General features: G+C 38.8%; 1 protein-coding gene across 2 annotated transcripts in view; it reads left to right on the plus strand.

Annotated features, from left to right (window-relative positions):
* Positions 1–26,732, plus strand: part of LOC149542012 (uncharacterized) — a 163,630-nt gene that overhangs the window by 4,621 nt on the left and 132,277 nt on the right. The gene's annotated exons all lie outside the window — the stretch shown is intronic.

The raw sequence follows: 26,732 nt of genomic DNA on the forward strand, positions 1-26,732 counted from the left end.
TTTAAACAAAGCTTATACAAACAACTAAAACAGATTGCTTGGGGAGCACGAGATCAGACCAAAACAAACAACAGGGTCTGAAAAGCCATATTTAGCCAACATAGCCCCGGCAAGATATAAAGAACTGTTACTACCTAAAATGTCTTAAGACGTCATCTTTGAGTCCCTTCATGCAATCATTCCCTGACATGTAGGTCTTAAAGTAGGTAGAGTGTCTTTCTAGAGGTGTCTCATGGATTACTTGTAGTATGCTCCTTCGTTTTGGATTCTTGAACTAGATAAATCTCATCTTTGTACAAAATGGGATTATCCTTTAGTCTTTACTTGTCATCCTATAACTTCCCCTCCATGACATCACAAGCAAATGTATTCTTAGAATTCTCTACCAAGATATGAGACCTCCAATCTAATCAAATTCTATCATTGTGCTTAAAGTTGGCTTCTTGGACAGGCCATCTGCAGCTATATTCAATTTTTCTTTGATGTATTCAATATCTAGATCACAGGCCTGGAATTTTCTAACCCACCATTGTTAGAATTCCTTCAAATCTTCTAATTGAGGAAATATTTCAAACTATCACACTCGGTCCTTGCCACAAATTTACTTCCTACCAGATAACTGCCTGAATTCAGCCAGTGCATGCATGATGTCTAACATCTTATAATAAATAGAGAAACCTCTCTTTAATTTGCTTGAAATTTGTGCTTTCAAAATCTCTAGGATGTTTGTTTTGCATGATGGAACCTCAAATTCCCTCACAAGAAGCATCACATTTTAATGCATAGGGCTGAGTAAAATCTGGCAATGCTAACATTGGACAAGAGCTTTTTACTTCATTGAATTTGTCAAAGATTTGTTGTGCCATCTTTTGTCCAAATGAAGGACCTTTTCAAATCTATTTTGGTTGTAGCTGATTGAGAGAAGCTCTTTACATGTCTCTTAGCAATAATTGTAGAATCCAAAGAATCCCCTACAATGGGTCAATGTCTTAGGTGGTGGCCAATCTAAGATAGCTTGAATCTTCTCATGGTTCACTCTGACGCTGACACTGATCATGCATCCCAAATGTTCTCTACCATCTCAAACTCACATTTTGATGCTTTGGCTGCCTCTACAATCCCTAGGCCTCGTTGATTTGTTTGAGGCAATCCTCTTAAGATTCTTAGTATATAAGAATGTCATCAAAGAGTAGCACAAACTTCTGCAGCTACTTATTAATAATTTGATTCATGTATGATTGGAATGTGGCATGCACATTGGTCAATTTGAAAGGCATGAGCAAGAAGTCATGATGACATATGAATGCACTCTTATGTATATGCTCTTCTTTGACTCTAATTTGACGGCACCCTTTTCAAAGTTCAATCTTTAAAAAGTAGTTTGCCCCATGCAACTCATCAATCATATTATCATTCCTAGGGATATGCTACCTATTCTTAATTGTCTTATTGTTGAGATCCCTGCAAGTGCACATTCTCATGGTCAAGTACTTCTTAACCAAAACTACCGAAGATGAAAAAATACTAGAATTGGGTCTAATATGTCCCACGCAGAGTAGCTCTTTGATTGCTTTCTCTCTCTTTGCCCCTTCCTCTAGGTCAATAACATGCTCAAAGCCCCTATCTGTTGGTCTAGCTGGAGGAATGTGCCAAACATTGGACTATTTTTATCCGATGGGGACTGAATATCAACATGATAAGACCTTTATCCTCTAAAGTAGCTTTGGTAGAATTTAAACACTGCTGCCCATTCAACCTCACAATGCCAAAAAAAGAGCTTCCATCTTCCTTGTAGTGACTATTTTGGGTGCTTCATTTGACATGCCTCTAGGCACTACTTTTTTCCCATCTGCCTTGAATTTTAGTTCCATGGTCTGAAAATTATGAGAGAACTTTCCAAGAAAGCGTAACCACTATACCCCCAAAATAACATTTGTTTCAACTTTCTCCAATGCTTACTACTTAGAAATCAGTAGTTGCCTTATGGTTTCCTAACATGATGCTCAATTGTGATATTATTTTAGTGCATGACACAGTGAACTCATCTACAACCATCACATTGAATCCCTCAAAATCTTGCATCTAATGTTCTCTCTTCACTACTTGGCCCTTGTCAATGTCCCTCTTGAAACTCCAATATGGTGTTCTTTTGGTTTAGCTTCTTCTTCTTGTGGTTCACTCTGTGAAAAAACTTCCTCTTTTCCTCTTCATTGTCGCAGGTAATTTGTTGTCATGAACCTTACTTCTTCCAAGGTACCTGAGACTTGGCTCTCATGGTTGTAACATGATAATCACAGTTTCTTTTTTTGTTGCTCATCCTTCATTTTGTCATCCATGGTTGTCTTCTTAGGCCATTTCTTTCGAAAATGTTTCTCATATTTCTTTGGTGGAAATGGCATAGACTGGAATTTATTTTTAGGAGAGGAAAATTCCATATTTCTTGTTCTTCAAATGCCTTCACTCAATCCCTGAGTGTTTCAATGATCAATCAATCTCTCAATTAAAATATCTGTAAGTCTTTTTTCAGCCATATCAGGTGCCAGAATTGCAATCTTTTGAAAATATGATACATTATTAGCTGATCCATACTGTTTTAACTATGCAAGATCCCTAAAGTGCAAATTTGAGTCCTTAACAAATTTGTCAATGAGTCTCTGAGTAAAGTTTGCGTCTGAATCTTCTTATGTCACCATTCCATGGTATCACCACTTATGGACATCCCCTTTTGGATGAAGTGGGACACATTTTATTGCATCATTTTCACACATTGGATTTAATGAAAAGTATTGTCATGTTTCTGGATCCATGCACATGCTGTGATTTTATTGGAGCCATCAAAGGTATGAACAACTTACCCAATCCTGATTAGGTGCGCCCCTTTCCCTTTTGGGTCTGTTAACAATTTAACGTGGCAAAAATCAGTCGAAGACATCAGTTTATAAATCATCTCCTAATGATTCATGCTAATGCAACTGGTCCAGATAACTCTCTTTATCATTTTCTGCCCCCTTTTACCTTCTAGAATTTCTTCTGTTTAGGAATGTGGGCATCAAGGGCCTAGCTGCTGAATAAAAAACTAATGTGGTGTTATTGTTTGATCTATTAATCTTGGAGTTGCTCCTCCATTATTATTATTGTTTTGATTAGCCACGGGCAAATTTGTAATGTGCAACATCTGAGTTAAGATTTGCCAATTGCTGTTGTCATGTAGCAAGATATTCTGTAGTTGCTCTATGCCATTCCCTTCATTTCTTCTTTCCTTATTATCCATGGGTACTTCTCCCATAGCTGCAAAAAACTGCGATATATGGTGACAAGTTTAGCCGGCCGTTTTTATCACTCAATAAAATGCTGCCAATATTACGTTTGTATTGCAGAGATATTAATCCCAAAAAAGTACAGGTTTTCACAAGATTTTTGGGTATATTTCAGTCAATACTTAGGGAAAAGCCTTAAAACTGACATATTAAGTCTGAAAAGTTGCTTAATATAGCTGCTGAACAAAAAACTAATGAGGTGTTATTGTTTGATCTATTAATCTTGGAGTTGCTCCTCCATTATTATTATTGTTTTGATTAGCCATGGGCAAATTTGTAATGTGTAACATCTGAGTTAAGATTTGCCAGTTGCTGTTGTCATGTAGCAAGATATTAAGTAGTTTCTCTATGCCATTCCCTTCATTTCTTCTTTCCTTATTATCCATGGGTACTTCTACCTGTAGCTGCAAAAACTGTGATATATGACATGATATATCGCGACAAGTTTAGCTGGCCGTTTTTATTGCTGAATAAAATGCTGCCAATATTACATTTGTATTGCAGTGATATTAATCCCAAAAGAGCACAGGTTTTCACAAGATTTTTGGGTATATTTCAGTCAATACTCAGGGAAAAGCTGTAAAACTGATGTGTTAAGTCTGAAAAGTCACTTAATACAACTGATGTCTACAAATAACAAAGTTCAAAATTTGCAGTTTGTTCACAGACCAGAGGTACACGTAGGAGATGGCCCACAGGCTGTAATGTTTCCGTTATAAAATGAATTATTTTTATCAAACTATTGTAACGGGCTGATTGATTTAATGTATCTCGGACCCATTTTATTTTTGTTTCTGTAGTTGTGTCACCATCGGCTATCTTTGTACACCCTCGGAAAGTTGTCCCCAATGGGTATTTAAGCACGGCATGTAGGTTGTCTTAAGATATGCTTTTGGATTATTTTCTATGTACTGTGAATCCCTGTTGGAGTTCTAGATCGTTCGCCATTTCGGAAGTGAAAGATCTTCCCTATTTAGCTCGTGTGGTTTCGATGGGATTCAACACTCACCCTATTCCGTTGTTGCATGTATCACTTTGCTTGGATCTGGCAAATCGGAGCACCATCTTTTGACAAATCTCATCGAAGGTTCTGTGTTCTGTAATTCTTTATTGTTTGGTGGTATCTGATGAATTTAGATCTCTAAAGTTAGCTTGCATTACTAAGTTCTCTTTCTTCCAAATGCACACCTCTTCTTCTTTTCGTACTCTTGAGCATTACAAATTGATACATCACTGATGACATACTCTGTGCACGAGTTTCTCCTCCGTCACTGTATGACCACATAATCCCTTCCGTACGAACACATAGCCCACTATATGACTATCTTGTTGCCACCGTATGACCATCTTGTTGCCACCGTACAACCACCTTGTTTCCACCGTACAGCTTGCAAGTGTCCACTGTACGACTACTTTATTTGCCATGGTATGGCCTCCAGCAACGTTCGTACTCCCCTCCATAACCACCATTACCATACAGTCCCCAGTTCTAGTGTATCCATACTTCGTTGTGTCACACAACAAAAAACAGGAACCACATACTTGTTTGTCGCATGCACACAGAGGTTTGGAACATTACAGTGGTATCAGAGCGCTTTGATCCTGCCAGCCTATGGACAGTGAATGAGAGTTTATAGCCGGAAGAGGACACATTCCGTTGATCAAATGGCTGCCGAACCGAAATTGACAGCTACTGAACTCGTGGTACTACTGAGGGAACTTGCTAGGAATTAGGCACAGATCACTGATACTTAGCGACTCATGGAAGAAACTCTCAAGAAGTTGGCGGACAATAAAATATCTGGAGAACAAAATGGTCATAGAACGGACTTGGCGTCGGGTAAATCAGACCCTCATCTAGTACACTCTCGACCTTCTGTGCTGACTTTTCCTCCACGGATGGAGGCACAACACAGAGGGAAACAACCAACCTTCGAAGAGATGCAAGAACAACTGAGAGAAGACTGGAAGAATGCAAATCTTGAGGAAGATATATCCTACAAAGATTACGTGGATCTAAGAATGAGATATTTGGGAGGCGGAAACAGAGGATATTTTAATGATGATCTTAGAAGAAAGTTGAGTAAAGTAAATCTGTCTCCATTTGATGGATCTGGTTCCATATCTGCACAAGTGTGGGTAATGAAGGCCAATACTTACTTCCAGCTGAATCCTATGCCAGAAGAAGCAATCAAATTTGCGGTGCTGCACTTGGAGGGAGTTGCGCATGAATGGTGGTATCACGACACCATCACATTAGGGCATGATCAAATAAATACTTATGTGGAATTCACGGAGAGATTGATAGAGCAATTTGATGGTAAAGATTTGGAACTCAACTTCAAAGATTTGGCACAACTAAGACAAACTGGATCGGTCGATCAGTTCATTGCAGAATTTCAAAAACTCTTTGTTTTGCTCACGAATATTTTTGAAAGAAGACAGGTAGTGCTCTTCATGGATGGACTGACAAAACCTCTGAAAGGTTGGGTAAAGGGGTTCAATCTTGCCACCCTGTTGGAGGCAATCAATAAAGCACGCAATATGGCATCGTCATTGGCGTCATCCTCTCGAAGTTACATTCCAAACCGCCAGCGTTTCTGAGGGACAAACCTTTGCCCAGAAAGCCGTCATTGGATGAAGCTACCAGACAAGAACTCTGAAGGAAGAAATTGTGTTTCAATTGCAAGGGACTTTGGGAGCCTGGCCATAGATGCCTCAGAAAGGGGAAGATCAATTAGATTGAGGTCGTGTCTGATAATGAGGATGAACAAGAAGAAATGCCGGCTGAAGATAACCAACCTCACAATGACACCAACATGGTCAGTTTAAACCATACAAAGAGAATTGCAGCCTTGGAATGACACAGAGGAACTATTACCTTAGCCGGTAGCCCGAGGTGCACAATTTTTCGTGTATGGGGAACCCTTCAAAGACAAAGGGTTATGGTGATGCTGGACAGCGAAGCCACTCTAAACTTCATTAACTCATCTTTGGTGAAGTGAAGAGGTTTGCCTATGGAGACGCACGCAAGCTTTTAGGTCAAGGTTGTTGAAGGGACTTTTCTGCCCTGCACGCACCTTGTTCCTCAGCTAAGTATCACAATGGCGACTCACACAGTAACTGAGGATTTCTTCATAGTGGACCTTGATGACATGGAGGTTATTCTAGGTATACAATGGACGGAAACACTTGATGAATACTCTCAGAGTTTTAAACGGATGGACTTCACATTTTTTTTGATGGAAAGAAGGTTGTCCTCTGCAGAATGGTAAATGAAGGTCCGAAGGAAGTTTTTGCACATCGGATGGAGGCAATTTTTCGGCATGATGACATTGCATGGGCGCCATATTGTTTTATCTCGACGGAACCTCTAAGAGGACAATAGACAACTCCAAAAGATGATGAACTCCAGGATATTTTAAGTAAACATGATAAAGTTTTCATGGACATTCCTTATGGCATATCACTTCATCGAGGGTTTGAACATACTATCGAGTTGGAAGCAGGAGCCAAGCTGGTCATAACCACACCGTACCACCATCTTAAGAAATTCAAAGATGAGATCGAAAAGACGATTCAGGAATTGCTAAAGAAAGGATGGATCTGTCCCAGTTCTAGCCCTTTTGTGTCATCTGTGGTATTGGTCAAAAAGAAGGATGGGACGATGCACATGTGTGTGGACTACCGTGTGTTGAACAAAATAAAAATAAAGAATAGATATCCCATTTCAAGGATAAATGAGTTGCTGGATGAATTGCATGGCGCGGTCTATTTTTCAAAAATAGATCTTCGTTCTGGATACCATTAGATTTGCATGAGGGAGGAAGATGTAGGGAAGACTGCTTTCTGTTGTCACTACGGACATTATGAGTTTCTGGTCATGCCGTTTGGATTGACCAATGCACGTGTTACATTTCAATCATGCATGAATCGCATCTTCAACAAACAATTGCGTAAGTACTTATTGGTATTTTTTGATGATTTTCTTATTTATAGTAGGACATGGGAGGAGCACTTGAAGTATCTAAATGAAGTCCTAAGTATCATGGAGGAACAATTTTTTTTCGCCAAGGAATCCAAGTGTGATTTCGGTATGACAAAAATATTGTACCTGGGGCATTTTGTCAGTAAATACGGAGTTCAAGTGCATCAGGAGAAGATTCAGGCTATCCTTGACTGGCCTCCCCCAAATGCACTCACGGATTTGCGAGGATTTTTCGGACTGTGCAGTTATTACTGGAGGTTCGTTAAAGGATTCTCTCAGCTCAGCGCACCCTTAATGGATCTGACAAAGAAGGGGTCTTTCTCGTGGAACGAAAAGGCACAACTCACCTTTGATAAGCTGAAAGAGGCCATGAGCACTTGTCCCATACTTGCATTACCTGATTTCACTTGAATGTTCATTTTAGACTGCGACGTGTCCAGAGAAGGCATTGGAGCGGTACTGATCCAAGATAGACACCCCATAGCTTATGAGAGCAGGAAGCTTACACCAACAAAATGCCTATATTCCATCTACGAAAAAGAAAAGTTGGCCATCGTACATACACTAAGTTTCGGCAATATCTGGTAGGTGCCAAGTTTGTCATCCGTATGGATCACAACAGTTTGAGATATTTTCTGGAGCAACGAGACTTGAACGAGAGGCAACAACAATGGGTAAGCAAGGTTCAAGCTTTTGATTTTGACATTGAATATGGGAAAGGGAAGAACAATGTGGTTATAGATGCCTTGTTCTGAAAACCCACCATTTGCTCACTAGACCAGATTTCAGTTGACTGGAAGGCACGTTTGTTAGTTGAATGCTCCAAAAACACATTTGTTTGTGAGCTAATGGAGGGCCACACCCGGGATGATTGGTACAAAGTGGTAGATGACATCATCTACTATAAAAATCGGATATATTTGGTGCCAAAATCCAAATTGAAGCAGAAAATCTTGAAGGAAGTACATGACTCACCCCTAGCAGGACACCCGGGTTTCCTCAAAACTTACAGAAGTCTTCGGGAGAGGTTTTCATGGAAGGGACTTAAAGGGGATGTGTTATTTTATGTAAGAGTGTACGGTTTGCTAGCAAAACAAGTCCGAACATACTCTACTTGCCGGGTTACTACAACCGCTGCCAATTCCAGAACATAAGTGGGAAAGTATCTCGATGGATTTCATAATGAGGCTTCCCAAGGTGAATGGAAAGGATTGCATTTTTGTGGTGGTTGACAAGTTGACAAAGTATGCACATTTCTTCGCCATCCCTTTAGAATTTCAGGCCACACAAGTTGTTGAGCTGTTTTTTAGAGAAGTCTTTCGTCTGCACGGGTTACCCCAAAACATTGTCGGTGATTGGGATGGGCAATTCATCATATCTTTTGGACAGAATTGTTTTGGATTGCAGGGACAAAACTGTCACCAAGTACTAGTTAACACCCGCAGACAGATGAACAAACAGAGATTGTGAACAAATGGCTCGAAAGTTAGTTCCGGAACTATGTTTCGGCACAACAACCAGCATGGGTCAAATGGATACATCTAGAGGAATATTGCTACAATACCACATACTACATGTCCATTGGAATGGCACCATTCAAAGCTCTGTACGGGTACGAACCCCTTTCCTTCATTGACACAATTCTGGGTGACAGCTGCACACCAAGGGCAAAGGATTGGCTTCAGGAGGGACAGGAATACTGAGATGTTTGAAGGAAAACCTACAACGGGCACAAAATTAACAGAAGATGTATGCCAACAGACACAGAATGGAGAGGAGTTTCGAAGTAGGGGATTTGGTCTATCTTCGGCTCTAGCCATATCAACAATCTTCCTTGAAGGAAAAGGGAAGAGAAAAATTGAAGCCACGATTCTATGGCCCCGATCATGTAGTTCGCCGCATTGGTGAAGTTGCGTACAAGCCAAAAATTTCGCAGGGAAGCCGTATTCATAACGTCTTCCATGTTTCATGCTTGAAGGTCGTAGGGCAGAACGTCACAGTTGCCACAAATCTTCCACCACTCAATGAAGAAGGAAAGCTCATATTGGAACCAGTTAAGATCATCGAAGTATGTGAGAAGACTTTGCAGAACCACACGGTGAAGGAATATCTTGTGCGTTAGAAACACTTGCCATTGGACGACGCAATGTGGGAGGGCGAGCACATTCTCCAACACTCGAAATTGCGTTTGCTTGAGGATAAGCAAAATTTGGGATAGGAGGACTGTAATGTTCCCGTTATAAAATGAATTATTTTATCAAACTATTGTAACGGGCTGATTGATTTAATGTATTTCGGACCCATTTTATTTTTTTCTGTAGTTGTGTCGCCGTCGGCTATCTTTGTACACCCTCGAAAAGTTGTCCACGACGGGTATTTAAACATGGCATGTAGGTTGTCTTAAGAAATGCTTTTGGATGATTTTCTATGTACTGCGAATTCCTATTGGAGTTTTAGATCATTCGCCATTTCGGAAGTGAAAGATCTTCCCTATTTGGCTTGTGCGGTTTCGGTGGGATTCAACCCTTACCCTATTCCATTGTTGCATGTATTACTTTACTCGGATCTGGAAAATCGGAGCACCATCTTTTGACAAATCTTATCGAAGGTTCTTTGTTCTATAATTTTTTATTGTTTGGTGCTATCTGATGAATTTGGATCTCTAAAGTTAGCCTGCATTACTAAGTTCTCTTTCTTCCAAAAGCACACCTCTTCCTCTTTTTGTACTCCTGAACATTACAAATTGATACGTCACTGATGACATACTCTGTGCACGAGTTTCTCCTCCATCACTGTATGGCCACATAATCCCTTCCATAGGGACACATAGCCCATCGTACAGCTATCTTGTCTGCATCGTACGACCACCTTGTTGCCACCGTACAGCTTGCAAGTGTCCACTGTACAACCTCTAGCAACGTCCGTACTCCCCTTCATAACCACCATTACCGTATAGTCCCTAGTTCTAGTGTATCTGTACTTTGTTGTTACACACAACAAAAACCAGGAACCACATACTTGTTTGTCATACGCACACAAAGGTCTGTAACATTACACAGGCTGCAAATGGAAGCACAGGGTCACACAAGGGCTAAAAATGAGCCGATGCATACAAGAACAGGGACTAATTTCAAACCTCAAGCCTCCTCTCTATGCACATAGTTCATTTGAAAATGATAGTCATCATTGACAATGTGGGTCAATTTCAAGATGCATTGGACCCAATCCAGCTATGATACCACCATGATGAGGGCATAATACATGCCGAGCTCGCAATATGTTAGTAATTATTAAATATTTAGTAAACAGAATTAAAATTTTATTATATTAATAAATTTAATTTATAACTATATTACTAAATATTTAATATAATATAAGTTGATAAATATAAATTTAATAAATTGTATTTTACTATATATTAAAATTTTAAATAAATAAATATAGTATGAAATTTTCTTAAATTTATGAATGCCGTTTTTAAAAAAAATTAATCATCAAATTATATATGTTCATATTGTGTTAAAGTTGCAAATAATGTTTGATCTCAAACTTATTTAGTATGTGATTGTTTGTTTACCTATAGAAGATGGCTAGTGGTAGAGCGAGGGACCCTTTATCGAAACAAATTTGGTGTGTATGTGTGCGTTTATAAGAATATTTTAATAGATTGTATTGTAGAGATAATGGGTGTTGCACACATTGTATAATATTGTTATATTGTATTATTTTATTTTATTATGTAATGTTGCACCTAGATGGACGTGCAATATGTAAAAATTCGCATGGGATATACTTGATGAGTTGTATTGTAACATTGTGATAATATTTCATGTAATTATTTAATATTGGAAAAAATAATTAGATTTCCAATATTAAATGTGGGGTCAATGGGTTAGGTAGCACATGGTTTATGTAATACCACTTGGTGGTTTTATGGGACTTGCTACTATATAAGCAGCCACAAGGGTAGTTGTAGTGAGAAGGAAAAAGGAAAAAAAACAAGAGTCAAGCGATACGAGGCTTGACAGGTTAGCCAAGGGAGCATTTGTGAAAGTTGGAAGCATGACAATAGGATGTGTGGATTCATGCTTGTTCACATGGATTGCTTGGTAGTGGCTATGGCTTTGAAGGATTCAATGGTTGTATTGCAATGGTGATTTTGCTGAATAATACATGGTGATGGATGTTTTTGGAGGCTGGGTTTTTTCCCTCAATGAGGGTTTCTCAGGGTATATTTTGTGTCACATTTTTGTGGGTATGTTGTCTATTCTCTTGCATGTGCATTTTCAGTTGCATATTTATTTCAGATCTATTATGGGTTATGTGGAAACAGTTATATTATTTGTTGCAAGTTTCCTTACAAGTGGTATCAGAGCTATGGTTTTGTTGTCATAACCTTAGATTGAATCCATGGGAATGCATGAGAGGGTAAAAGAAAGGGCAAGATATATAAGTTGTTTATTGTAGATCTGAGGGTTTTTGGGATTGTTGTTATGATGGGATGTTGGTAGATTTTGGGCATGTGAAATTGTTGGACAAAAGAGTTTTTCAGATGTTTCATTTAAATGAGGGTTTTAGGGGGAGCTTGCAAAAATGATTTCTTGGGTAAAACCAAACCTCACTATTGGATTCGGGTCAACATTTTCATAAATTTTGATATATAATATGCCCTAGTTTGGCCATGTTCAGAGGAAATGTAAGAGTTTTTTAGTTGCAGTCCGTGATGGCCATCAAATTTAATTCCATCAGAATTTTTGTCACAAAAAAAAAGATTGTAGTAAAAATGGTAAAAAGACTATCTTGGTAAAATGACCATAACTCTCTCAGGATATTGGATTTTAGACTTCTTATAGGCGTTGGAAAGCTAATTTAGAGCACCACAACTTGGTGTAGGTTTGGTTCTGTGATTTCGACATTTTGTCAAGTTTTAAGAGCTTAGAAGTCGGATGTTGTTTATTTTGAGCACAGATTAGGGCATAACTTGGGCATACAAAGTTAGATTTTGGACTTCAAATAGTCAACAGAAAGCTCTTGGAGAGCTCTACACATTGGTTCAGATTTGGTCCAAGTTTGACATGGTTTATTTGGTGATATATTAATCTAAACAGTTTATGATATATATTGATTAGGGTAGCATTGTGAGTTTATGACATTGTATGTTAGAAGATTTAAGATTTGATGGCATTGTATACTCAGTTCATATTTCAGATTGGTCTTATGATGATATGGCTATTAGTGTTTGGTTTAGATATGTATATGACTTGTTGGGTTTATAAGTTGTGCAGTGTTGTAAGCGGTCTGTACTTACAGGTTGTATTTGTGGCTTGGTTATTATGGGTTGTTTTTGCTTATTGATCTTTCATTATTGATGCAGATTGGTGTTTTTGATTTGAGTTGTCTATGCCCTAAGTCACATGATCTGCTAATTTTTTCATGTAAAAGGGATGAGATGTTGTTACTAGGTATATTCATGGTGGAGGATTGTGGTTGACTATTTTATGCTGACAAGTTGGACATATTGAGAGTCTAATGTTTGGTTTATGGATATGATCATTGTGCTATGGATTTTGGCATGGCATGATTGGATATATAGGTACATCCTTGATGTTCATTGATTTTTTTGATTCCTAATTTGGTTATGATGGTATATCTTCTTGGTTGAGGATCATAGTTATTTGGTTTCTTTTGAGGAGCTCATGATGTGCACTTTGAGTTCTTTGATGGTTTGATGCCTTGGTTGATTCTCATGGTTAGAGGATGGTTTTATTGATCTCAAATTGATTTTTGTTGTAATTCTATAGTGTAGCCGATGGGTAGAATAGTATCCGAACGGGCACGTGATGCTTGAGTCACACCTTCGGAAAGGTATATGTACACCATTCGAAATGGACTTTGAATCATCATTGGAATTATTGTAATAAGCATATTGTGTATATGAATAAAATATCTGTTCTATGTTATATCATGCTATACTACATGTGTTAATTATCCTTTTACCCTCTACCGTAAACATTTGGCACCGGTTGAACCTGGAACGAAGGAAGTGTGATGAAGATTAATGCCTAATTTTCTTAACAAGAATATAAATAAGATAAAAGATAAGGATGCAATACGTACATCACAAGAAGTTTTGATTTTAACATAGGAGGTGGAGCACAAATAGAAGCTTCAACAAATTGCCAACGGACACCAAGGGGGTGAAGGGACACAGACGGAGGGGGTGCACTCACCTAGTAGGCCAAGGAGTACCGAGGAATTGCTGGAGGAGACTTGACAATGATTGAATTTGGTGGAAGAAATGAGAGAGGAGTTCACTAACCTGTATACGCTGAGGGTATAGCAGTCGAACGAAAGGGAAGCAACTTGCACGGCTCGAAGTGCTGAGCGACCATGAGTGTGGAGTGAACTCTTCATTCTCGATACACTCAACGAAAGGATACAGGAAGAGAATCGAATAACTTTGTTTGAGGAAGATCTTTTCTCACCAAGTAATGCGGTTGTCGAAAGTAGGACGGTTGTCCGAAGTAGTGCGGTTGTACAAAACAATGCGGGTGTTGAACAACGCGAGTGTTGTATAGAACAATGTGGGTGCTCAGAACATGGGTACTTTGAACAACGCAGGTATTCAGAACAGCACAGGTACTCAGAACAACGTGGGTACTCTAAAAAGTGCGGGTGCTCAAAATAGCGTGGGTACACAACAGGGACCTCAGGATCAAAAGAAAGTAATAATGGCAGGACCAAAGGAGAAATTGCTAAAGTTTAATGGAGGCGGGACGGCAAATCCAATCAGATACTGCAAAACGTGTGAAACAATATGGATTGCAAACGGTGTAACAGATGAAGATGTTTGGGTTTGGTAGTTTCCAGCAACCTTATGGGGTGTGGCAATTGATTGGTTTGCGGATGCCAACCCTCGGAAACTGACTACATCGGCGGAGGTCCAGAAGGAGTTCATAGTAGAGTTTCGACTGCTACGGGATGATAATGAAATTGTAGTAGAAATATACAACACCAAGCAAGGAAAGAACGAAACAATCCCTGCTTATGCAAGATGGCTGAAGGAGCTAGTTGGGAAGATGGAGAGTCAATCAGCTGACAGATTGAAGAAAAGATGGTTTGCTGAGGGGCTATGATCGGCTCTAAAAAGGAAGATGAAAATTGTACTACTAGCATCGTACGCCAATGTCTATAACTGTGTGATGGATCTGGAAAGTGAACAAAAAACAAGTAAAAAGAAGTATAAATCATCGGATTTAGACGATTCATCATCCGAAAGTAGCAGTAGTGATGAAGAATCAAACAAGAAAGTCCGAGCATTACAGAAAGATATGCTAATAATGATGAAAGAATTTAAGAATTTGAAAAATAATCCAAATTCAGTGAAGGGAGAACTATGGTGCACGGACTATAAAGAGGATGGCCACACCAAGGGCTTATGCTCGAAGAAACAGTTCTATGATATCTACCAGGTGGTGGGACATTCCATAAAGGAGTGTCCATTTAACATGAAGTCAAAAGGTCATCAGCAAGTACTACTAACGCAGGAAGCATCCGTGGGAAGCAGTTCCAGAGGAGAACCCATTGCAGACTCAGGAGGAGGAACTACTGCATAGCGTTGTTGAGCGTATGGTAGAAGCAGTAGAGAGGGCTATGGGTGTGCAACAGGAACATCCAGTAGTGCCGGAAGTAGGGATGAGAGAGACATCCCTTGCTGATGTAGCAGCTCTAGTGACTTCGGCACGCCGGGTGATAGCTGTTGCAGAGACTCAGGAATTGGACTTAGTAGTGAAGGGGTTGGAGGGAGTAATATCCTTTATGAGATTAGGATGCTTGGCTGCCTTTACAGTCTGTTTTGAGGAGCAGGGATGGCCGAATGTGGAGATTGCAGAGATGTGACAGGACTGGGCTACGACGATGGAGTGCCGAGTAGAGGCTTTGACTCACGAGATAGTGGAGATACATAGGAAGGCATACTACACCTTGTGGAGGAGCCAGGTGGATCAGGTAGTAGCTGAGAAGGCTCAGGAGGAGTCAGCTGCTAGGTTAGCCACGGAGAGGGCAGCCTGGGAACCCGAGAGGGCAGCCTTGTTAGACAAACAGAGTCAGCTATAGAAGTTGGTAGCGGAGAAAGAATTGATAGTAGTAGAGAAGGAGAGAATAGCATAGGAGGAGAAAGAGCTCGGATCGGAGAAATAGCAGGGATGATGCAATTAGCTTTAGAGCTTTAAATGGAGGCAGAAGCAGAACTGAAGGTTAGAAAAGAGCAAGTCTACAAGCTACGGGCAGAGCTGAACGAGTTGAAGGCACAGACGGCCACTATGCCAGGGACGCATCCCTCTGTTTAGTATTTATACATTGATGTATTTGGTTATTTTTGAGTGTTGTTGTATTGTCGTCCAGAGAGGACTTTTGTTTTGGGGGGATGATGTCAGTAAATTCTATAGTGTAGCCGACGGATAGAATAGTATCCAAATGGGCGTGTGATGCTTGAGTCACCCCTTCGGGAAGTTATATGTACACCGTCCGAAATGGACTTTGAATCATCATTGGAGTTATTGTAATAAGCATATTGTGTATATGAATAAAGTATTTGTTCTATGTTATATCGTGCTATACTACATGTGTTAATTATCCTTTTACCCTGTACGGTAAACAATTTTGATGAGTGTTAATACACTTAAGTTATTTACTTAGTTCATGCTACATTAGTAGTACATGTCGAGCACAACATGTATATGTTAGACCATGTTGAGTCATAGTGAGTGCCGAGCCACTCATGTGCCGAGTCACTCAAGTGTTGAGCAAATAGTATATGTTGAGTGATATAGGTGCCGAGTCACAGTAGAGAGATTAGTGTATGCTGAGCATCATAGACTTCAGATGCCGAGTAAGACAGTTTTGACATATTTGTTCGTAAAGGCACAAACAACTATGTAAACCATTTTTTAGCCAACTTAAGATTGAATTTCAAAATTTTGGAGATAAGGACGAATCTCTAGTTGGATTCCCTATGCAGTTACATGCAGCCAATCAGAAAATGAGAAGGATTACGTGGTAAAATGGATGAACCTTAGCCGTAGATTCATACCAAACCCTAAGTCACTAAGTCTTTGTAAGGAGGACAAATCCTAAACTCTTTAGAGAGAGATGAGTGAGTGTGTAAGGAATTGAAGGAGCGAAGAGAGAAGTTTGCATGTGCAAACAGAGCATTCATAGTGGCTTAGAAGTTATGAAGTGAAACAACATTGCAGAATCAGTTAGAGCAAATAGAGGAAAGAAAAAAGATACAGCAAAGAGACATGGATCAAGAAGATATTGTTTAGAGGCGATCTGTTATCAAGCAAGCAAGTGCTAATCACATGATCAAAGCTAAGACATTCTAATAGGTGATTTCAGTCAAAATCTCTTAACATAGTAGTCCTAACAGACTGTATGAAATCCTCTAACAAGGTGCTTACTTAGTTGCAAGTTAAAGTCCTTTAGCAATGCACACTTCTAATAAGGTGTTGAAATCCTCTAACAAGGCTAGACCTAACAGTCTTTGTAACCCTTTAACAGGGCAGACCTTTCACAGGGTAGATCATGTTTTATGGTCAAAACATTGTAACCTTCATTAGATACACTTTAGTACTGCAGTAGTGAAGATTTGTGGGTGTCATCCCCACCTCAATTTTACCTTCTCATTAGAGGGTTTCTAGGTAATCATATTTGGTGTCATATGTGTATGATTGCTTATGTGTTTACATGATTTAGATTTATATGCTTTACATGTTATTTCAGTTTACTCATTGAATGTACGAGATGGATGTATGGTGAAAGTTTTATGGGTCTAAGTTTAAACTACTGATTCACCCCTCCCAAAGAAGTTTACCTTTCCTATTGTAATTCCAACAATTGGTATTAGAGCTTTGTTCTCTAAAAGAGAAGCTTTGTAACTTTGAGGAAAGATCTTGAAATGGAAGTCTACAAGTTAGGAAAGACTATTGAGAATCAGGAAATTGAAATACAACTCATTCTACTTCAACTGGATGAAGCAAGAGAAGAACTAAAGAAATCTTTGAAGAGAAGGAAGGAAATTGCTATTGTGAAGAATGAGACACAATACAAAAAGATAGACACTACTAAGCTATTTGCAGATGGAGACTGAATTTGATGCAGCAGTTGCAGATATAATGGAAAAGAATAGAGCCCAAGTTGAGGAAATAAAAAATCTCAAGTTAGAGCAAGAATCACAACCTATAATGCTACGTGAAGTGGTTGAACAAAAGAAGAAAGCCATAGAAGACAAAGCCATGATTGAAGAGGACAAAAGAATTTTGGCCAATAGACTGAAAGAGAAGTCAACAGAACTAACCAAGATTTCCAACATGAAATTGAATACTCTAAGTCAAATGATGAATGCCAACTATGAATTGAATGTCAAGGACATTGAGATAACTTCATTGAAGTTGCAGAATGAACAATTGCAGAGTGACCTAAAGAGAGGAAAAGAATTTGTTGAAAGTTTCAACAAGCCAAATGAAGCCATCAAATACTTTGAGCAACTATTGAGATCCCCTAGATTCAATAATGATACATCTGGATTGGGATACACAAGCACTGAAGGAGAGTCATCCAAAAGTGTAGAAGAAAAGAACAAAGGTAAGAACTCCAAACTTGTCATAATTGTGGGAAGAAAGGACATACTGCTAATGTGTGTAGGAGTAAGACTGCAAACCAGAATGTCAAGCCTAAGAGTATGGTTCACTGCCATAAGTGCAACAAGTAAGGTCATCAGGCACATGAATGCAAAACCAAGACTATGCATACAAAAAGATTTGAAGGATATTGTTACAACTATTAGAAGTATGGACATAGAGCTTTTGAATGCAGATCCAAACCCATGTGGTCATCAAACAGGTAAGCAAAGGTAAGGAACTATGCCAACTCTTATAATTGGGATTATAACACAAGATTTAGCTGTCATTATTGTCAAGAATATGAACATATTCCTGAGAATTGTATTAGGACACACTTCAAAGGACACTACCAAAGGTAGTTGAGCCAAATCACATGTTTTAGCTATTTGAAGACTAGTCACATCGGTAGGTATTGTCCAACTAGGTATCAGAGATGGGATGAATAAGACATAGAAAAAGAAAGATGATTGCTGCACATCAAATGGAGAAGGGATCACTTCACCCAATGGGTTAGGTAATCACACCTCATCAAACTAGGCAATCAAGAGGTATGTGGGACTGATACTTAAAGGTTATATCATACATCAGTTCCAAAATGACTTAGCACTGAAAAGATTACATTAACATGAATAAAGATGCAAGATGTTATTAGAAATCCAAGATAAATCTTTAAGTTTTTTTCATGTTGTCGAGCATGAAATATTTCCTATGTGTGCCGAGTGAAATGCTAGAAGATGCCAAGCTTACAGACTGGCTAGTTGATGTCGAGCTCATAGTAGTTGCTGAGTGATTGAAATGTTAATAGATGCTGAGTGAGCTTGAAATTGGTTGATGTCGAGCTTACAACTGTGTAAGCACTCAACATTTATTGCAAGGTTTTCAAAGGGTATTTGATCAATTTTAGCTCATTTTTCATCATTTCAAATTTGAGAAAGAGTGACTAGAGCAGAAGGCGATTTGGAAATCCATTCCAAGCAGTTGTAGAAGATAGCGATTCTTCACTAGTTCGTCAGATTTCATAAGGTATTTATCAAGAGCCGAGCTATGCAGTTTAAATTTCACAAACCCTAATTTTACATTATGGCGTCTAGTTCGAAGAATGTAGAGGGGAAGGAAGTTTTGAATGTTTAGTTAGTGAGTAATGAAGTCAAGCAACTCGTTTTCAAAGCTATTCTTGATATTTCTTATAAGCAAGACCCTTCTGGTGCATTGTCGATGATTCCACCGAATGTAATAATGGTGCAAGATGTAAGAAAATGTTACAACTGTAAGATAGGAAGCATTGGTGATATGGAGATTAGGGATGCATACAATAAACTCTGTGATTATGGTGTACTGAAGGAAGAGTTCAAAATCGTTGAAAGGAAGGGATTAACATGAACCCTAGATTTTTTGAATGTACTCAAGACAGAGTGGATTAGGATAGTGCTTAGCCGAATTCATGATGGTTCATTATGGCTAGACAATGGACCTATCAAAATTACTAAGAGAATAATCTATAGGGTTACAGGTTAACCAACCCTAGATCGGCCTAAGACACCGAGGAGTGATTCGAAGGAAGTGATTGAGAAAAATACTGGAGTTGTCTGGAACAAGAGAGGCATGACAATTGATACAATTACTGATCCTTTGATAAACTTTGTTGTAAGGGCGATTTCACACAAGTTGTACCAATCTAGTAGATTGAACAGTGTGCCCTGTATAGCTATGGATATGGGATACAAAATTGTAAAGAAAGATCGCACTTATGATCTAGTAGAGCTACAATTGCAACAATTGATGGAGAACCTTGGAGCAATCAGAAAGACAAAGAGTGCACATTGTAAATTTGGTTCTATATTGATTTGTATAGTCTTTTATGTGCAAAACACATTACCCCCATTTGGCACTGTGGGATGGAAAACCAACAGATTAGTAGTAGTACAGATTGGTGAGTACATTGAGCAATTAGGAGAGAATTTCGAATCTTCGATGACAAGTTATTTTGAAGATTTCAAGAAGTCAATAAAGGAAAGATTGAGAATACTAGTATCCTTAGTTCAGAAACATTATGATGATGTATGTTTTCTTGTGGATGCTGATTATACATTTGTACAAGCTGCGACACCAAGGGTGAGATGGTTGAGACCCTTAGGTTATAAAATAAATGTGGATGAGGCCTCTGCTGCTATAATAGATTTACGGGCAAAAGAGGTAGATAAAAATGCAAAGGTATTTGGAAATTATGAGGTGGTAAAGTCCAAAATAACCATGGAATTGAAGACTGCCTCTGCCATGAAGAAAAAGGAGAAGACCAAGAAGAGGAGGAGACTGAAGGTGTCGAGGGAGAAGTCGAGGAAGCACCGACTCCTGCCGAGCCAAAGAAGAGGAAGGCTAAGGCTCAATCAGTGACTAAAGCTAACAAGGTAGCTAAGCCGAGTCAGCCCAAGCCTACTGCACCTACTACAAGGGCTAGTACACGTGCAACAGCCCAAAAGGCCAAGGAGAAGACCAAATCAGCAGAGCAAGGTGGCCAAGAGCAGAAAAGGCCAAGAAGAAAGTATGTTGCACAAGCAGATTCTGATGAGGAGAAAACAGAGTCCGATGACAATAGCCAATTTAAGGTGGTGAGTCGTAGAACTCTTTTAGATGTTGAAAATTTATGTGAAAATGTTAAGAATAGTGCAGACCTATCAGGATTTACACATGTAGATTTTGATAATTTGGGTAAAGTAGAGAAAAATCAAGTGGAGGAGGCCATATATGCCATGATGGAAAAATTCAAGACAACTCCACTAGAGATTGCCAACTCAATGCCAAAGAGTCTATATAACACAGTTGAGCAGAAATGACACTATTGTCTGGAGTTGGAGAAACAAATTAGAGAAACATCTCTAGCCTACGTGATGCCTGAACTAACTAAAGCACAGATTGCTAAGGCTGTAAAGAAATATGGAGTTAGGTTCACACCTAAATACAAAGCCTTTAGCATCTTGCAAAACAATATTGAGGATGTTGTTAAGAAGTCCACATAGATGTGGAAGCTCACTTATGGGTTGACTACAGTTAAGGAAGGAGAACAAGCACCCATTGAAGTGAAAGATGATGACAAAGTTGACATTGTTGGAGGAGGAACAGAAATGCAAGTAGATGACAAGGCAACAGCTAAACCAGAGCAACTAGAAGAATAGAGTGTGCAAGAAACAATTGCCGAGTGCTAGTGCTCCACATGTCACAAGTGAGACTACTGAAACAGTAACTGTCAAGGATGTTTATGATCTATCAGCTCAGAACATCAATCCCCTTACTGAAGATGATTTGAAGAAGATACTAGATCAGTCTACATTGCAGGCCAAACTTTGTGATAATCCTGTTTTGGTCAATGTGAATAAGCTACAAAAGTCAATGACTGATGTTGCAAGGGAAAAGGTGAATCCACAAGGACCACCTTCTATCATCCCTCAAGTCACTAATGTACAACCTTTGGTTCAAATGCCAGAAGATACATCTAACAAGGTTGATGCAATTGCCAAGATTGATACTGTAGAGAAGAACATAGTGGAAACACAAGTTGCTACTGTAGAAATAGGTCAAATAGACTTATCTGCACCTACATTACAAGGACAAGGTGCAAGTCAAGTCATTGTGGCAAAATAGGGTAAGCTTGAAGAGAGTGAGATGACACCACAACTGAAGGAGCAAATTGCCATCCAAGCCTTGCTAACCTTACCAGTATCTGGCACTCCATCAAGTCATACTCTTCAGAAGCCGAGCACAGATGCTACTCCATTGCAGATCTCAGTGCCGAGCCCGAGTTCATCAAAGGTTGAAGAACTAATTCAATATGGAGATGTGAGCCTTGATGAAGAGATCATTTTGCCCAAGTATGATTATGATACCATGACTATAGAACAAATGGGCATATTGCAACAAGCCCTAGCAAGGAAAAAGCATCAGGAAATGCTTAGAAGGGAGCACAGGCAAAAGCATGCACTACAAGATATTAAAGACATCTTTTTAGATGCATTCAGTTTGCCAACTTTGGATGAGACCAAACCACTTTAACAATTGACAAATATAATGGAGAAGGTTAGTAAAGAAGACCTAGATACTAATGCAAAATTGTTAGAATGGTTAGAAAGAAGTTCCAAAACAAATTCAGTGAGAAAATATCAGGTGATATAGCACTAACACAAGTTGCATTGGCAACTAAGGTTGAGGATGTGAAGAAGGTACTTGAGAACATATTCTCATTGTACACTAAATTGTGCAATCCATCACTCTTCACCCAAGAGACTAGAACAATGAATCCAACTCAGAGTGAGAAGCATTTCAGGACATTGCTTCAAACATAGAGTCAGTTAGCTATATTGACAGTAGATGAGGCCAAGATAAGGGTCAACTGACTAGCATCCAAGCAACTCTCACCCCCCATATGGAAATTTTGCACAAGGAGCTAGGCTATGCTGAAACCTTAATGAAGAAAGACCCAAATCTTTCTACCTTAGATGGTCTAGTCCACCTTGTTGCCAAGCTAGCAATCCAAATTAAGTCATTGGTGTAGCATGTGAGAACTGGGATGTAGCTCTTAAGATGATATTGGATGTTCATAAATCTTTTCTAGACAAACATACAATAAATGTATATACTATAGCCCATTTGACATAAGTGTCAAAAAGGGGGAGACATTTTTTTGGAGGAGAAATGGAGAAATAGAGCAAAGGGGGAGAACGAAATAAAAGAATGGGGGATATATTACTTTTGGGAGTAATAAAGAATAAGAATTTTGGGGAGATATGAGGAGAGTAAGAAATAAGAGGAACAGAGAAATGCTAGAATCAGCTAAAGGAGAGCAAGCATCAAAACATATTAGAAGTATCAGATGAAAGAGTATCAACAAAACAAAGCATGAAGTCAAAGTGTATCATTAGAGACACATTTACTCAGCAAGAGCACAAAATTTTGGATACTAAACAAACATATCAACTCAAGGGGATTTACCAAATTTTGAGGTATCTAAGTGATTACAAAATTTTGACATTTTGAAGTTTTGTATATAAGCCGAGTTAAGATCTGTTATGCTTGTGAGATGAAGGATATTAACGTTTATTCAAGTGTTTTTGACACTCATGTCAAAGGGGGAGATTGTTGATCTCAGATTGATTTTGACAAGTGAGTGTCAACACACTTAAGTTATTTACTTAGTTCATGCCGAACTAGTAGTACATGCCAAGCACATGTATATATTAGACCATGCCGAGTCATAGTGAGTGCCGAGCAGATAGTACATGCCAAGTGATATAGGTGCCGAGTCACAATAGAGAGATTAGTGTATGTCGAGGATTAGAGACTTCAGATGCCGAGTAAGAAAGTTTTGACATATTTGTTTGTAAATGCACAAAAAACTATGTAAACCATTTTTGAGCCGACTTAAGATTGAATTTCGATATTTTGGAGATAAGGATGAATCTCTAGATGGATTCCCTATGCAATTACATGTAGCCAATCAGAAAATGGGAAGGATTAAGTGGCAAAATGGATGAATTTTAGCCGTAGATTCATACCTAACCCTAAGTCACTAAGTCTTCTTAAGGAGGACAAACCCTAAACTCTTTAAAGAGAGATGAGTGAGTGTGTAAGGAATTGAAGGAGCGAAGAGAGAAGTTTGCATGCACAAACAAAGCATTCATGGTGGCTTAGAAGTTATGAAGTGAAACAACATTGTAGAATCAATTAGAGCAGAACAAAGGAAAGGGAAAAGATACAATAAAGAGACATCTGATTGAGAAGGATCAAGAAGACATTGTTTAGAGGTGATCTTATCAAGCAAGCAAGTGCTAATCCCATGATCAAAAATGAGACATTCTAACAGGTGATTTCAGTCAAAATCTCTTAATAGAGTAATGCTAATAGGTTGTATGAAATCCTCTAACAAGGTGCTTACTTAGTTGTAAGTTAAAGTCTTTTAGCAAGGCACACTTCTAATAGGGTGTTGAAATCATCTAACAAGGTGAGACCTAACAGTCTTTGTAAGCCTTTAACAAGGTAGACCTTTAATAGGGTAGATCATGTTTCATGGTCAAAACATTGTAACCTTCATTGGATACCCTTTATTACTACAGCAGTGATGATTTGTGGGTGTCATCCCCACTCCAGTTTTACCTTCTCATTGGAGGGTTTGCGGGTAATCATATCTGGTGTCATATGTGTATGGTTGCTTATGTGTTTACATGATTTAGATGTATATGCTATACATGTTATTTCAGTTTACTCATTGAATGTACAAGATGGATGTATGGTGAAAGTTTTATGGGTCCAAGTTTAAACTATTGATTCACCCCCCCTCAGAAGTTTACCTTTCCTATTGTAATTTTAACAGGTTTTTCATCATGATGTCATGGATAGCTTGGATACACAGTTTAGTGGGAGCTTGTGACAATGATGAGGTGACAATGCAGGATTAATCCCTAGTTTGGTTTGTATCTTCTTAAGTTTGGAGATCTTGGTTTCACTTGGTATTGACACTTTGGTTGTGTGAGTGTAGATCTGGAGGATCTTCATGTAGGAGATGGATTTTATGATGCCATGGGTTATTGGATACCATGATTGAGTGAAAGTTGTTGGCATTGATATATTTATTGAGTGTTTGCAAATGTTGGAAGTTTGTCTTAGATCCTGTTGCTGCAGAAGCGTCTTTGACATTTGCATGGTGCACTTATTATCTTCATGGTGTGTGAAGATGTTTAGATCTTGAGGACTCATGGGTTCTTGGTTATCCTCATGGTGTGTGGAGATGGTTCTTCATGCTATGTGGAGATGGTTTTTCTTCATGGTGTGTAAAGATGGTTGTATCTTGAGGTCTAATGGGGTTCTTGGTAAAGGTGTGGTTTATACTTTCATTTGATATGTTATTCTTGGTGATTAAGATGGTTTCATTTTTATGTCATGGTATACTCCTGATACGCGTCTAGAGTTTTGACATGTTATGGTATGTTCATATGGAGCATGCTAACTCTTTGGTTGAGATGGTTGGATCATGTTGTCATGTTTATGTTCCTTAGGGTTGGAACTTTGACATTGATCTTGGTTTAGTTTCTTGGTATTGAGTACATTGATCATTTGCTGGATACTTCATGATATTGACATGTTGTATTTGGAGTTGGCATGGATTGATTGGTTACAGGTGCTCATGGATACTTAGAGACTATTGTGATGCTAAATTCTTTTGGATTAGAGAAGTGTTTGTTGGGACAGTTGATCGTTTTAGTAGGAAGTCTGAGGGGCATTCACCTGGTATGGACTTGAGAGGAGATTGCTCTTAGATGAGTCTTGGTTGGAGACTTGGATATCTTGATGCACATTCTCATTCCCACCCTTGTTCTACTCGGTGGTTTGCTACTTGAGAGGTATAGCCCATTGTTTCTCTCAGGTGCATTATGTTTATGCTTGTCTTTCATGGATATGGATCTTGAGCTACGGTACATGAGCTAGTTTTGGAGGGTTCTTTTGAGAGATGGTTTAGCATTGGTTATCTCCATGTGCATTGTTGACATCTTAGTTAAGTTTTTTTATTAGTGACACACACACTTGATCAGACAGCTAATAGCTACTGAGCTTATTGTGCAGTTAACAGTGTTAACCGGGTAATTCAGGCTCTACCGATTATCAAGAACAGTATTCAGTTTGCGTTGAGCAGTTTCTTCCAAGTTGGTGATTACCGGCATAAACCGAGCTTCATAGTGTTTACCGAGTTTCTCAGTGCGAACCAAATTCTTTAGTGGTTATTGAGTTCGTGGATTCAGTGATGTGAATCTAGTGTTGACCGAGCTATGCAATGTTAACCAAGTGATTTAGTTTATACCGAGCTCGTAGTAATAGCATTGACCGAGCTATGCAGTATGAATCAAGTGATTCAATTTATATGCCAAGCTTCGCAGTATTTATCAAGTCACCAGTGTAGACTGAGTTTAGACTACTTAAAGTGATTAGTATGAACTGAGCTTATACATCTACCGAATGCATGATGGTGTTGAGCATTGACAATGGATGTTGAGTATTAGAACCTCACCGAGTTTGTCTTCAGAACCCAAGTTCCTGCAGTTAGGCCAACTTTATGTATTTTGAAGAAACTTGTATTGTACCCGACTTTGATGAATTGTAAATTGGACTGATATATATGCAATCTATTATATCACATCCAAATATGTATGTAATAAGCAAAAAAGAGTAGAAGTGTGAAGTACAAGGCTACAACCAATATAAGGAGCAGCAAAGATTTATCTATCACAACAAGGTGATCATTACACTCAAAGGTATCTCATTCAGCAAATTAAGTTGCAAATCAGAGATCAGCCATTGATTCATCCTAGTAGGTGGAATAGTTAATTCCTTTCACAAGGTAGACTTAACAGTCTTTTGTAAATCTCTTTATCGAGTGCATACTTCATTGTATGTGTGTAAAACCTTTTACAAGGTGGACCTAACAGTCCTTATTGTTCCTAACAGGGCAGATTATTAGAAGTGATCATTGTAAGCCTTAATAGGCCAACTTTATACTGCAATACTAAAGCTTGTGTGTATCATCCCCACCCTAGTTTTACATTCTATTTGGAAGGTTTCTGGTCACCATATTGTGTGTCAAAGTGTTATGAATGTTTTAATGCTTTCAATTTTTTATGTATGCAATTAGATCAGAATACTCATGAAGGATTAATTGGTAAATAAGGATTAAGTTTTCTTAGTTACTGATTCACCCCTCCCCTCTTA

The sequence above is a fragment of the Cupressus sempervirens genome, chromosome 8 (assembly GCF_028749045.1).
Source record: "Cupressus sempervirens isolate cs-2001-9-10 chromosome 8, ASM2874904v1, whole genome shotgun sequence".
Lineage (NCBI taxonomy): Eukaryota > Viridiplantae > Streptophyta > Pinopsida > Cupressales > Cupressaceae > Cupressus > Cupressus sempervirens.